Source organism: Rhopalosiphum padi, chromosome 3 (genome assembly GCF_020882245.1).
Source record: "Rhopalosiphum padi isolate XX-2018 chromosome 3, ASM2088224v1, whole genome shotgun sequence".
NCBI lineage: Eukaryota > Metazoa > Arthropoda > Insecta > Hemiptera > Aphididae > Rhopalosiphum > Rhopalosiphum padi.
In genome coordinates, this window is record NC_083599.1 from 75,140,429 (window position 1) to 75,155,268 (window position 14,840).

At 26.8% G+C, this 14,840-nt stretch overlaps 1 long non-coding RNA gene and 1 pseudogene across 1 annotated transcript; both read right to left on the reverse strand.

Annotated features, from left to right (window-relative positions):
* Window positions 1-3,842: 3,842 nt before the first annotated feature.
* LOC132925690 (uncharacterized) lies at window positions 3,843-6,132 on the reverse strand (annotated as a pseudogene).
* Window positions 6,133-6,580: 448 nt separating this feature from the next.
* LOC132926927 (uncharacterized) lies at window positions 6,581-14,625 on the reverse strand. Its single transcript, XR_009661559.1, has 3 exons — window positions 14,342-14,625; window positions 12,237-12,435; window positions 6,581-6,634 (listed from the first exon to the last, which is right to left on the reverse strand). It is a non-coding gene; the product is annotated as an uncharacterized LOC132926927 (long non-coding RNA).
* Window positions 14,626-14,840: the final 215 nt, after the last annotated feature.

The following is a 14,840-nucleotide window of genomic DNA, read 5'->3' on the forward strand; positions in this document are numbered from 1 at the left end:
TTTTTTTTTTGTTTCAATAATTCTATTTTTTAAAACTATTTTTATTTTAAGAGGATGCCAGCGTAGTATTTGTTATCTCTCTCTAACCCACGCGAAACATAGCAAATTTTACGTTCACAAAAATGACTATAATCATTATGATGAGTGAAATGACAAAATATAGAATTTATAGTTAAGAACATTATCTAGGGCATCTCATAAGCGTTTTATTAAATTTTTATTTTAAAGCGAGTTATGAGTTTTTGAAGATGTATAAACAATTTACAATTTTAAAATACTCATTACTCACTTTAAATTTTATAATAGGTCATTTCACTCTAATTTGAGAAATTAATATGGTTATAGTCATTTTTGTGAACGTAAAATTTGTCATGTTACGCATGGGTTAGAGAGAGATAACAAATACTACGCTGGCGTCCTGTTAACAGTCCATTTATTATTAACGAGATTCACTTTCATATAAGAAAATATATTGAAATATTTTTTACGTAAAAATATTTTAAACATGTAAAAAATGTTCCTCCCCGGCGGGAAATCGAACCCCGGTCTCCCGCGTGACAGGCGGGGATACTTACCACTATACTACCGAGGATTGTGTCTATGTGACCGAATTTAATGTCTTTTCATTGTATTCGTTGTATTTTTAACATTATATAATACTAGCTGAATTACCCGTCGTTGCCGGGTTTAAGTATAAAAAATGTCTACAGCCCAACTTTAACCGGACGGCCGCAGACCAAGACAGACGATTAATTTTAATAGGTATATAATAAAAAATAATAATGTATGACAACAATCTTATTACAAAATTTCTCTATTAACTACATTTGATGTTTTTTCTGGTGGTGCCAAAATAACTAAATTTGTGGGCATACTTACTCTGGAGCATGCCACATAAAATTGTCCATGTGAAAAACAATCTTCTCTTACATCGTTCCCTGCAATTTTCAAGGTTTGTCCTTGTGATTTATTTATTGTCATAGCAAAACATACTTTTTCTGAATTTTATCTGTATATCTAGCACGGCGACGCTTCTTACTTTTTTATTAATTTTATTTTTCTTACTATTTTCTGTGACACTTATCATATATTATTTATTAATATTATATAATATTATTATGTACAAGGCATATTTTGTTGTCTACTTTAGTAGTTATAAGTGTTAGGTATGATATATTGAACCACTTTTCGCTATAAGTTTTTTGAATTTCTAAGCAGTATTATTTGATAGTAAATGATTTTAAAATAATATGATACATTGTAGAATTAATATAATCATCACTTCGCTCAGTAAGTATCGAAGACTTAGTATACGAATTCTGAATCCATTACTCATCATTTCGATTTCATATAGATAATACAATAACATAACAGAAAGCAAAAATACTGATCTATTGTTTTGTATAATCAAGACCATGAAATTTAGGAGATAAAAAAATTAAAAAAAGGTAGGTAAGTGGGTACCGCTCTGCTGTACATTGTACATAAGGTGTCGAATGAGTCATAACTATATAGGCGTGTTAAATTTGAATAGGTACAAACAATTGTAAAACGATTAAATAAATAACAACTCCAAACGAAAACGATCTATCAGCCTATAATATCACAATGTGATACGTTTTTCTGATATAACTATTAGTCATTTATTTTACTTTTAGTATCTATTATAATGGAAGGTTGATATCATTTTTTTTAAAACTATTGCATTTATCATATTTTTAGTATGTATTTAATTATTAAAATAATATATATTTATTCCATAGGATATATCAACCAATATACCTCAAAATAGTCAAAATATAACACCTTTCTGTAAATATCATAAAACAATAAAAATAGATATATTTTAAATTTAATCAAAAATATTATTGCTTAAAGTAAAATTCATAATACCTAATATAAAATACGTAAAGGTTTAAGTTCCCTAGAATAACTTTTTTAAGTAATAACAAAATAATTAAAATCGTTATTTATCGTTTCAATAAGTACTTATGTCCAAATTAGAACTTTAAATATCTATACAAATAATTGTTTGAAATATTTTCAAATGTATGATTCCATTATAAGAGGAATCTTCTACTACATTTTCAAAACTTACATATAAAAAGAAAAATTTTTACGAATTTTTAACTACATAACAGTTGATAATACTTTGCGATTTTGACGAATTTCGTCAAATGCATTACTCAGTTGTTTAAAAACAGGAATGAACACGGTGGACTAAATTTTGTCTCAACTTTTTAAAATACGATACGTCTAGAAATTATTTTTTGTGGTATTTTTTTTTTCTCACAATATCTCAACTAAAATCATTAATCATTGATCATTAATAATGATTCATTATTATTCGTTTAATGTTTAATGCATAACTTATAAAAAGGAATTCAATCACATTAACTACGTAGGTATACTTAATTTTCAATTAGACATTAAGACTGGAATTTAAGCATTTATATTATTAAATACTTTTAACACACTATTATATTATTATAAATGTGAAATAAGTACCATCAAATCAAATCACCAAGTCGTTATATTGTTAATATACGAAAAGAATGTATACCCGTATAATAACATCGTGAGTTCGTAACGATATTCTAATAAATTATGAAAATAATTTTAATAATGATTAAAAATATATTTAATTGTTAATTTTTTAATGTATAATATACCATGTACTAAAATATGTACCTATTTATTTTGTAAATAATATATTTGTACTATAAATTGTTAATTATTGTAGGGAGTGCGACCGCACCATCGCAAATATGTACGAGTCGCCACTGCTATCACTTCAGTCTGAGTGGCTCTATTCCGTGCAAAACAGCTTTTGCTATGTTTTACATGTGTAAGACGGAGACAACACACACGGGTTTAGTGTCCTCTTAAAATAATAAATATAGTAGTTAACTATTGTTATGTATGTAATTTGAAAATATATCACAAATATTAAAAACATTTAAATTATATGAATAATAACTTAATTACTAAACACAAAACATACGTCATCTCGTTAACAAAAATAGTACACAAATCGAAATCATCTATCTAGAGAAACATAAAATAGTGTACCTAATAAAATTATAATAGTTTTAATTTAAACTTTATCTCGTATAAGTCTTATAATATATTGTATTTTATGAAAATTATCTATTTATCTACTATTTATCTATGATCTACAAAATTGAATTTGATCTTTGTAAATAAATATAAAAATAATATATTATTGTAGATTACAGCCATTGATTGGTATTTCACAATATAATAATATTCTTATTCAGAATAGCAAACTAAGTTGTTAATTTAGTATACAGGTTAGTTAAGCTATCGACGAGTTGACCAAATTATTACTATTGCCAAATCAACACAATAATATTGAGCAAGGGGTCTACTATATTGTCGGTTGTTGGCAAAAGTGTAAACATTTTTCAAGTACTTATACTTTTATATTAAACATGTTAAATTATTAAAGGATTTTATGTACATTTATTTTTTTTCTGCTTATTTTTGAGTAGTAGTATATAAATGGAGAAGAAAATAAACAACAGTATTAAGCATTAATATGTTATAAAGCTGTGAAAAATAATATTATTACATCTACAGACTACAGCTAATCTCATAATAATAAATATTTAGGTACCGGGTATTCCCAATTTTTTTATGTGCCATATTACATCTGTTTAAAACTTCTTTTCAACTGTATGGTAGTAGTAGAATGAATAACAGTATCTTGTTGCATTGAAGGAAGTAGGGACTAGGTTAGATGGTGGAGACGGTTTATTTAAAAAATAATTAGTGCAAGAATCACTGTTGTTTTAAAAGCCATAGCGTTTATTTTTGGATTAAATTTTCAATTTTACAACTTGCCCCTGTAATTTAATTAGAAAAATTATGTTGTAATACAATTAACATAAGTACAGATGTATAGACAAATATAATATAATCAAACAAATCTTTATAATTATTATTATTTTTTTTTAATTGACGGGTTTTATCCGTAAAAAATAGGGTAACATTTTATAAAATTATGAGATTTTATAAATAATATATTTATAAGTACTTAAAAATTATGATATTTTTCCAGTACATAATAAAACACTGTTACAGTGTAACTTTCAATTGTAGTTTAGACACATTTTTAAAGTATTATTTTCTTGATTTATCTCACCATCGATTAAAGCCATATACGAGTGTAACATTACAAAAAAACAACACACCATAGACACATGTAGGTACCTAATAATATTATAATAATATGTCAAAGGCACTTAATGAATATGAAATTATAAATTATAAAGAATTTACAGCTCTAGCCAATAATATATGCCATCGATAATCAAGGCTTAAATGGACGGTCAGGTAACCGGAAATGTAATACTGGTCCTTAGTAGGTAATCCTTTAAAAGGCCTTTCTGGTAGCAAAATTCGACCGTAAAAACATGCTTTCGTAGCTCCCATAATTCCAACAGTAGGGCGAATGGGTTAAGGTGTCATTTAAAGAGTGGTGAACCCGCCCAAGGTATCAAAACTTTTTTGCAGTTTTTTTTTAAGAGTATTTTCTTTTTGACAAAACAACGTTTGCCGGGTCAGCTAGTTTATTCTAATGAATTAAAAATAAGGTATAATGTTCTAATTTAATATTAGTATATGAAAATTAATATATTGTATATATCATTACATCTTACAAAACATTTATCTATGTGACCTTTGATAGTATATTATTTATTTACTTAATCCTAAATGTAAATGTTAAATTAAATTATATATAATTGGTACACTTAAATTGTTAAATGTTAAAATAAATAACATTTAATTAATTGACTATCAGTATTAAAAATTTACTGAAGAAATATTTTTTAAAAAAAATGGTAACAAATTACTTGTACGGCAAATTTAACTTTCATTTTTGAGAAGTTGTTAAGTTCAAAATGATTCTTAGTCAATCTTGGACATACTCTAGTTATATTTTTGGAATCATGTATATAAAGATCTTCATAAACTTTCCATTTTATAAATGACTTTGTTGGGTGAATCTAAAACAAACAAATAAAAAGTGTATTTAACTAATTTTATTAATTAAGTATTATTATAATAGGTTTAAAGGTACCTTTAATGCTTTTTTTGTATACAACCTATTTCTGATGGTCTTCATCAAATGAGGGGCATCTGAAAATACATAGACACTGCGTTGGTTATCGAAAGGATTTTCAAAACTATTTTTAAAGTTGTGGCTTTTTGCACTTATGCCCAACCAGCTCCACATATTCCTATTTGTAGTTGCTCCATCACTTGAATTCCAGCATTCTCAAGTAATAAAGTTGATTTTAAAACTATTTTAGCCAAATCTACACCTACAAAAAAAAAAAAACCAAATAAATTAAAAAAAAATATATATAATATCTAACCTGTTTTTCTTAAATATAAACCTTTTATTGAACCATTTGAAGCAAACACTGCTATTGACATATGGACATTATCTGCTAAACTTTGAATCATTAGTACTAACTCATGGTTAGCCTTCTTATATTCTCTAGACTCAAAGCCTTCACCAAAATCTTGTAGTCCGAGATATGTTAGTGTTCTAGTGTTGACACTAATGCTCTCCCTAAAAAATATCTCGTCGAACACATTACCTTTTTTTGATGATCAGTTTTATTGGAAAATTTTTTCTTGAGCAATCCAAAGAACCAACTTTAATAGCCAATAAGTGATTTCTCAGTGTATTTACACAAGGTAATGGCAAAATCTTTTGTTCTAACAAAAATGTATAGCAGCAAGGAGATCTACGAAAGAAATTTACAAATTAAAAATAAATACCTATTTAAAAAACTTTATTTCTCCTGATATCTTATTTGAAATAGCAAACACAGCATCATCCAGTTTTTAATATAATGTCGATTTTTAGGGTTTTTAACTTTAACAACAGCAACTATTTCTTTAATTAATTCAGATTGTTCATTTGATATATTTAACCTCTCAAAAATTGCATTTAACTCTTTGTCTCCATTCTCCAAATGCACTCATTTCATTTTTTACTTTATTTAATTGATTTTCTAGTTGAATGATTTTTCTAATAGCCTGAAAATGTCTTTTTTTTATGATTGCTTTGGCCTTTTGAAGTGTTTGAACAATTTTTTTTTATTTGGTGAAAAATATACTCTGGTATTTTCTTCTTTTTTAATTTTTGTACACTTTCTTTGAACAGAAAATGTCAAACGCTTACACCATGAACATACATATATAAATATAAAAACATTGTTGGAATAATGATTTGTGATAATCAATGAGTTCAATCTAAAGAAAAATTTGATACATTTTATTTTTAAAATAGGTACCTATCTTATTATATTGCAATTTGGCTTATATTATATTGTTTTTACTATATGCTTGAAATTTACATACTTTTTGTCTCTTTGACAATTGTAATGGTAAATCACTAAAATATGGATCAATTGGATCATCCTGTTATATAAACAATACACCAAACATATTCAATTAAATAATATTACATAGGTACTACTATTAATTATTACATTACAAATTAACAAACCTCTATATTATCAATTTCTATTTTTTTTATAGGATATATAAATGGTAATGCCCCTTTTTTTAGTTGCCATCTCATCAAGCAAACCTAAAAATAAGAAACTAATATTAACCATATCAATTTTTTATTGTTTTATTATTAAAATAAATTTTGATTGTATTATAGAATAAACATAATCTTTATTGATATTTTATTAGGTGGGTACCTATAAACAAAAAAAATATTTAAATTAGACATAATATACTCGCCGCGGAATAAGAACGTACCTGGGCGGCGGACCAAAACAGGTTCGTCGCGCGCAGGTCGTCGCTAATTGGCTAACAAGAACGAAATGAAATTGATATACAGCGCTGTGTCAAATATGCACCTTGTACACAGCTTAATGCATATTAATAATAATATATAAATAAATTCATATAATAATTGTTATTAAGTTATTATTTTACAAATAGTAAAAATTTTAAATAACGGTCATGTCTTACACTCGTACGCGTCGTCACTTGAGCGCGGTGTATAATAATTAATAGTTAATTAATATCGACGTTCTGTATGCAATATTAGTGGTGCCTAACTATGACAAGGTTGCGGTGGGGAACTGGTCTGCCGCCGGCGCGACGAGGTACGTTCTTATTCCGCGGCGAGTATAGCTTAGGTACTGTTAAAGGGTTTGTGGAACCTGACGTCCGTGCACTATTTATGTCTTCTTTATAAAAGTGATTTGAACAAACCCGATTTGATTTTTAAACACTACACCTAAAGCTACATCCCATTATTTTTCTTCTTCATCTTTAGGTATGCCAAATGTTATTTTGGAAACTTCGTGGGGCCTTTTTATATAACAATTCATTGTGTTGTTTATTGACTTAAAGTGTCTTAAAGTTATTGAGTAATACTGTTTTAATATTAATAGTAAATAGTAGATACTAATTACTAATTATAGTACTTAGTAGATACTAAGTTTTTATAGTTGATAAATTTACGCGGTTAAAATAAGTTGAGAAGACCACTAGATAGTGCTACTAGTCAGTACATTTACAATCGCGCATTTCGAGTCGCGTTTTACAATTTCGATGTGTAACCAGTATTATCTTTAATCGTGGGATATACCAATAGTAAAATATGGCCCTTATTACTACTAGCGCTGAACGCTTGTGGTGAAAATATGAACTACCGAACCGTACACAATCTGTTCGGGTGATGGGCCGCCGATAGCTAACCAATATATCTTAAACCGTGGCTACACTCTCTCTATCAAGGCACTCTAACAAACGTATGCGTAGCGCTCCTAGCGGGATATTAATGAACTGGCGACAATAAGCGAATCACACCAGTCCTTAATAGTAATAATATGTTCATATCAATCCCGATAACGAAAACGTGGCAGTGCGGTACGGAACACCGATCGATGTTGCCCATCAAGGCAAGGCTTGATAAAAAATTTAATTTTCTGATTGGACGAGCTTACGGTACACCGGCAAGATAGCAAGCAGTGCTGCCAGTGTCAGAATAACAAAGAGCATGATTTTAACTATTCTAAGGCGAACGAAATTATGTGCGACGTTGCCAGTGTTTTGTTTTGGTGTTGACCAATAGACGAAGACGATCGTCGGAACGGCACTAGAGCAACTGACAAAACGCGCATCTCTAGATCAGTCAATTTAGACATCCCTTACGAACAACACGAACAAGGTTCACCAACACTTGTCGATATTCAATATAACATTATATTCATACAAAGATGGACGTAGTTGCGCATGACATAGCCAAGACTACTGGTGAGTAAAAAATACAATATATTTAAAGTTTTTTTAAAATAATATTCTCCTTCTTTCATAGTTAAAAAATGTAATAATTATTCGTAGTGACGATCATTTTTATTTAAAAAAAAACATTTATACTTTACATTTTTTAAATAAATATTTCAAAAAAATAATTTCAAATATTTAGAAAGAAATTTTATAGTTAAAAATTTATTAGGTTATTCTTGTTGAAAAACTAAGTGTTTATAATTTAAAGCTTGGTACTACATAAATTTTGTTTTAAAATATATGTATAAAAATATAAATAATTCGTGCATATCATTTGATTTTATATAATAATTATACTTTTATTTTTTTGTTAAAGATTAATAATTTATTAGATTTGAGTATGGCTAAGGATTATTAATTTATGTATGGCCTAGTACCACATAAGTGTCGGTTTTAAAAATATATAAAAATATTTATTATGAGTAAGTGACATTTTATTTGAAAAAAAAAAATTGAATCTATTAAATTCCAATTCCATCGTTTTGATCGTTGAATATCTGATCAATCTAGTTCATCCTTGTGACTGTGCCAGGTTATACTTAGGTATTATTATTATATTAAATATACTAAGTATAATTTATAAAGAAAACATTTATTAATGTTTAAATAATACACGCATAATATGGAGCATGAGTCGATCTCATAATAAGCACCAAAAGCACATTAGTTTTTAATATTAGTTTGAAAATAACCTACAAATGTCACATAAACGTAATAATAATAATATATATATATATATATATATTATCATAACATTATCATTATCATTCCCCTTTGCTAATCATAATATTAAGTTATAAACACTTTTTTTTTTAAACAAATGGCAATAAAAATGAAATACAATTTTTATAACTTAACTAATAACTAATTTAAAATAAAATACATATCATATTCATTATACATTAACCTCTCAGGTTTTTTCCTGGTCCTCCCTTCTTTACTCTTTACTTCTTCCTCATCAAACTAAACTTACCGTTTTCATTTTCCTAATAAATATTATATTTCTTCTCAACTCTCTTCCTTTCTAATCCTTTACTAAATAATATCTTAACCGTTTCAATTTATTCAATAATGTCGCCTCTCTCGATGTTTTTTTTTTATCCTATAACCATACCATTTCTTTTTCCTCAAATACTATTTCTTTTATAGGTAGTCCCTTTATTGTCATAATATATTTTTTTTATGTTTAGACAATTGTTTTGTTTTTTCCACACGATGACTTTCATGAATTCTCTTTAATATTTCATCTCTCAAAGCTCTTGGTATATTTTCAATATATACTATTCATCTTTAACTACTAATTCTGACTTTATTTGATAAAAATGATTTTTATTTAATTTTCTTCCTTTATTTTGTTCGGCCATTTCAATATTAAATCTTTATTAGTTTCTGAATTCTGTCTTTCATTCACTCAGTTTTTCTACACTTGTTTCAGCTATCTTAACTATGTGTATTAAATCCCTCAATGACTTGTCATCTTTTTCTTTTTAAATATAAAAATAATTATAATTCATTAATTTCATTTTATTTTAAAAATAATGTATTATATAAAATAATATATTTATACATTGATTTTTTTTTTTTTTTTTGATAAATTTAATGAAAATCTTGAACAGTTGAAGATTTTTTTTAGTTATTAAATTATAAGTTTTAATTCTATCAATATATAATGTTACATATTTTAAGATTTAATGCATATCAATGCATATTATATTAATAATGAATCATTGATTTAAATAATTTAACAATAAAGATTGTATTTTAATTTATAGACATTTGTGGTCATATTATTTTAATACGTTTTTTTTATTTGTCTAGATACACCCACAGAAGATCTTTTTGAATCAAAAAAATGGATAAATAACAAATCAATATTGTAAGCATAAATTATATTTGTTTTCTTTCGACTATTATTAGTCCATTGTAAATTAGAATTTATTTTATATTATAGAAAATTATTATAAATATTATAAAACTTAATAATAACACAATGATTTTATGTTACAGTGACAAAATTAAATTTATCATTGTGGATTTTGAATTCACAATGATACATCGAATAGATCTACTTCTAGTATCGGGGTCTATGGCAGACAACAAAGAGAATTGTATTCCAATAAAATTAGCAGGAAGACCACTAGTTTTAACAAAGAATAAAATTGAAATATTAAAAAATCATGAAGTTGCTCCACTAAAAACACATTTAAAAAAAATTTTTAAAAATAAAACAAATGTTTTAAATCCAATATTGGAGCAACTTCAATTAAGTTTAGAAATTAAGAAGGGGTCAAATTTATCACCTACATTTATAAATAATTATTTGCAATCTGATAATAGAGAACCTATTATTGTATTATGGAACGGCACAACGGATAAAGAAATAATAAATCGGTTAAAATTAAATATGAAGAAAATATTAAATATCACGTCCTATAGTGATAACAATGATAGTTATTTTAATTTAAAATTATTTGACATGACAGAAAATACACATAAATTATTATATTCGTCGAGCATTGGGTACCATGAAAAAAATGGGCGAATGTTAAATTTGATGGAAACTCATGACGCAATATGTAATATAAAACACAAAATAACACATAGTCATGACCCGGTAGCAGATGTTATAATTACAAAATGTATTTTTAATAATATTATTAAAAAAATGGGCCTTATACAATTAATCAAAGCGTGCCAAACAAGTTTATAATAAAAACTAAATATTTTAAAATTGTTTTGCATGTCTTATAAACTTATATTTGTCTCATTTTTACCAATAATATGATTGAATATATATATATTTATTGATATAATTAGACTGCTACCGGATCATGTATTGGCTATGTATTATTTTATGGTCTGTTATGCATATTAAATTGTGCGTTTCATTAAGGTTCAGCATCATCTCATTTGTTTCATGGTAACAATATGTTCCTGCAAAGTATAACAATTTGTTTGTTTTTTCTGTCACATCATAAGCTTTTAAATTGAATTTACTGTCGTTGTTATCACTATAAGATGTGATGCTCAACATTAAGTATATAAAAAAAGTGAATCATGTTACATATTATTTCTTTATCTGTTGTCCCGTTCCAGAAGATTCTAATATATATAGTTATGTAAATATTTGTAAACTTTTTTTTGTAATTATAACTTTACTAATGTATTGTGTATATTGTATTTTGTATAATATATTAAACTTTGTTTGTTTACCTTTAACATTATTAATATGCATTATGTATAGATTATATGATATTTTGTTAAAAATTTGATAATTTTATAAATTAAAACCTCACATATTCTTTTATACTAATGAGCAGGTGGACAATATGAGTACTATAATAATTTTAAAACTTTTACTTTTTATCTGATCAGATTGAAACCTATTCTATTAACATCAGTGAGTAACTTTCAGTAAGCTTAACTGCACACAGTGTCGATTTTCTTAAAATTTAAGTTATTATAAATCTAAAAAATCACATATTATACTGTATACATACGGGTCTCTGGAGAAAATCTGTATCACAACAAATATCAAACATTTAATTATTATCTGATTAGTTTGTTACCCATGCCACTGGATTTAGCAAGTAAATTTCAGTATGTATTACTGTACAAATTGTTGAGTTTATCAAAATTTGAATAGTCATAAATTTAATACCTCACATATATTGTGATACATATGGGTTGTAGGATAAAATTTGCATTATAACACGTATGAAACAATTTTTTTGTGATCTGTTTGCATTTGTTTATTACACATACTTGTGTAGTCAATTTCATATTTTTTAGGTCATGTCAAATTATGATTTGCTTCTAAATTACCAATGTACAAACAAATTAAAAACATTAAATAATAACTAAAACCAATGAATACTTACATATTCAAATGACCATTTTCAATGCTTTTGCTATTTATTCATTATTTCATGCCTCTAAAATTTCTTTACTCAAATTGTCATGTATGTCACAAATTTTAGCAATGTTAAGTCGTACAATTTTCTTGTTAACACTCCATAAAATTCTTACAATTCTTTTAGATGAGATCATACAGTATACCACTTAACACTATTTTCAAAACTGAAATAATAATAATAATAAATAACAGGTAATGATTATGATGGAAAGGTAATATTTCACTATATTAACATATATTACATATTTATATATATATATATATATATATGTAGGAATAATGGTATGAAACACCATTACAGTGTTTGTATTTTATTATTATAATATACATATCTATCGTAGACGCGATCATCTTTTTACATACCTATTTTAGTCTGTATTATCACTAGATAATTTTGCACACAACAAGTTATATAATTTGATTTAATTAATAAAATCGAAAATATTAAGTAGTTATGTTCTTCATAGGTATCATAATATAATATTTTATAATGCATATACCTAACTGTTAAATTTATAAAAAATAAAATTAAGAAATGCATATTATAAAATAATATTAATAATTCAAACTAAAGAAAAAAACAGAATGAAATAATATATGATATAATTTAAAATATATTTTATGCATTGATTAATTTAAAATATACCTATATTACTATGAATGTACGCAATTGGTGAATGCTGACCGGATAAATAATGTATTTTTAATAATAGTATTTGCATTATTAACACTAATCTACTAACTAATCCTTGTTATTCATATAAAGTATAAACACTTGCATATGTATTATTTTAAATCAGAAAAAGCATACAACAGAAACAATTTTAAATTCATCAACAAAGGACAAGTTGCAAGGGACAGAGTAAAAAAAAAGTTGGTCAACAACAAAAATCCTGAGTTCAAACCAAATTTTACACTAAACCCAGAACAAAGATAAGACTGCTCCACAATAAAATAATAACACAAAATATTGTAAGTAGGTAATTTAAGCATTATAAATGTTTTCGACACACATTTAAAGTAAATTTCAGACAAAGTATAAATTACATACTTAGGTATGATGTTTAACGAAACCAAATCAACTCACGTAACATTCACTTTACGAAACTCTGACTGCCCCCCAGTTATGCTCAACAACAAAGTCCTTCCAACAGCAAATGAAGTTAAGTACTTAGGGCTCACATTTGACAAACGTCTAACGTGGGGCCCTCACCTGAAACTAAAGCGTAAACAAGTCAACTCCAGGCTGCACCTCCTTAGACCTCTTTTAAAATCCAAACTATCCCTAACAAACAAGGTGACAATATATAAAGTGATAATCCGTCCGGTCTGGCTCTATGGCATCCAGTTATGGGGGTCTTCAAAGCCTTCAAACACTAGAACACTACAAGCACTTCAATCAATATGCTTACGCCTAATCACCTCCTCCCCCTGGTACGTAACAAATAAAAATCTCCACAAAGATTTAAAACTACCCACTCTTAACGAATTGGCCAAGTCCCATTATACCAAATTCTTTTCTAAGCTACACTCTCATTATAATCCTTTAATCCAAAAATTATCCTCTGCAACACACGTCCCTAAAAGACTAAAAAGGCTATGGCCCCGAGACTTGCTCAAAGCATAAAATTATAATGATACGAGTCATAACTTATGACCTAACTAAACAATAACTTAATGTAATCTCTGGTCAGGTGACACTACTGAGGGTCTTCCTATTCGAATATTTTATAATGTTATATAAACTTTGTCATCATACTTACTGATTATTGTAAAATAGATTGTAAATATATTTTTCTTAATAAAAAAAAAAAAAAAAGGTATGATGTTTTTAATTTGGAATTAAGGAGGTACACATATTTAAAAAGTCACAATAAATAAATATTACAATTAAATTATTCGGTGGATGATTTTTTTCACATTACTCTAATAATATATAATTTTGTTTACAGTCAAAGTTTATATGGTTTACTGTACCCGTTGAATCAAGAAAAGAAAATAACAGAAAATAATTAATTTGAATTCGATTTTATAGCAGGCTTAATTAACGAACAAAATGGTTTTACTCACCAATTCCACTCATACGTACGGGGGCTTGAACATGACAAATCTCCTTCAAAGTTCAACAATCACAGTAGTCAACCACGAACGACAATATTTATTACGGTGGGTAAAATATTATTTTATAAAATAGCTAACAAGTTTCATTGTTGTGTTAAATCACTGACAAAACTTAATTTTTCTTAAATAATATAGTTGTTACTAGTTTAATGTTTATCTGATTATCTCACATGTATCGTCTTATTTAAAGTCACTCTCTCACGTCATCTCAATGCTCTATGGATATATAGGTACCTTAGTACACCACTCGTAACTGCCACCTGGAGCGCTCACTACCCGATGAGGGCTCAAACATAATAAAGTTTGTATGGCACATATTATATACATAGGTATAATGCATTTTAGCATTTATTCTTACTTTAAGCTCATGTCTTCTGCAGTTTTATTCCCTGCTGTTTCTATTATATTTTATTTTATTTGCATAACTCAGAATTACACCCAGGCACAA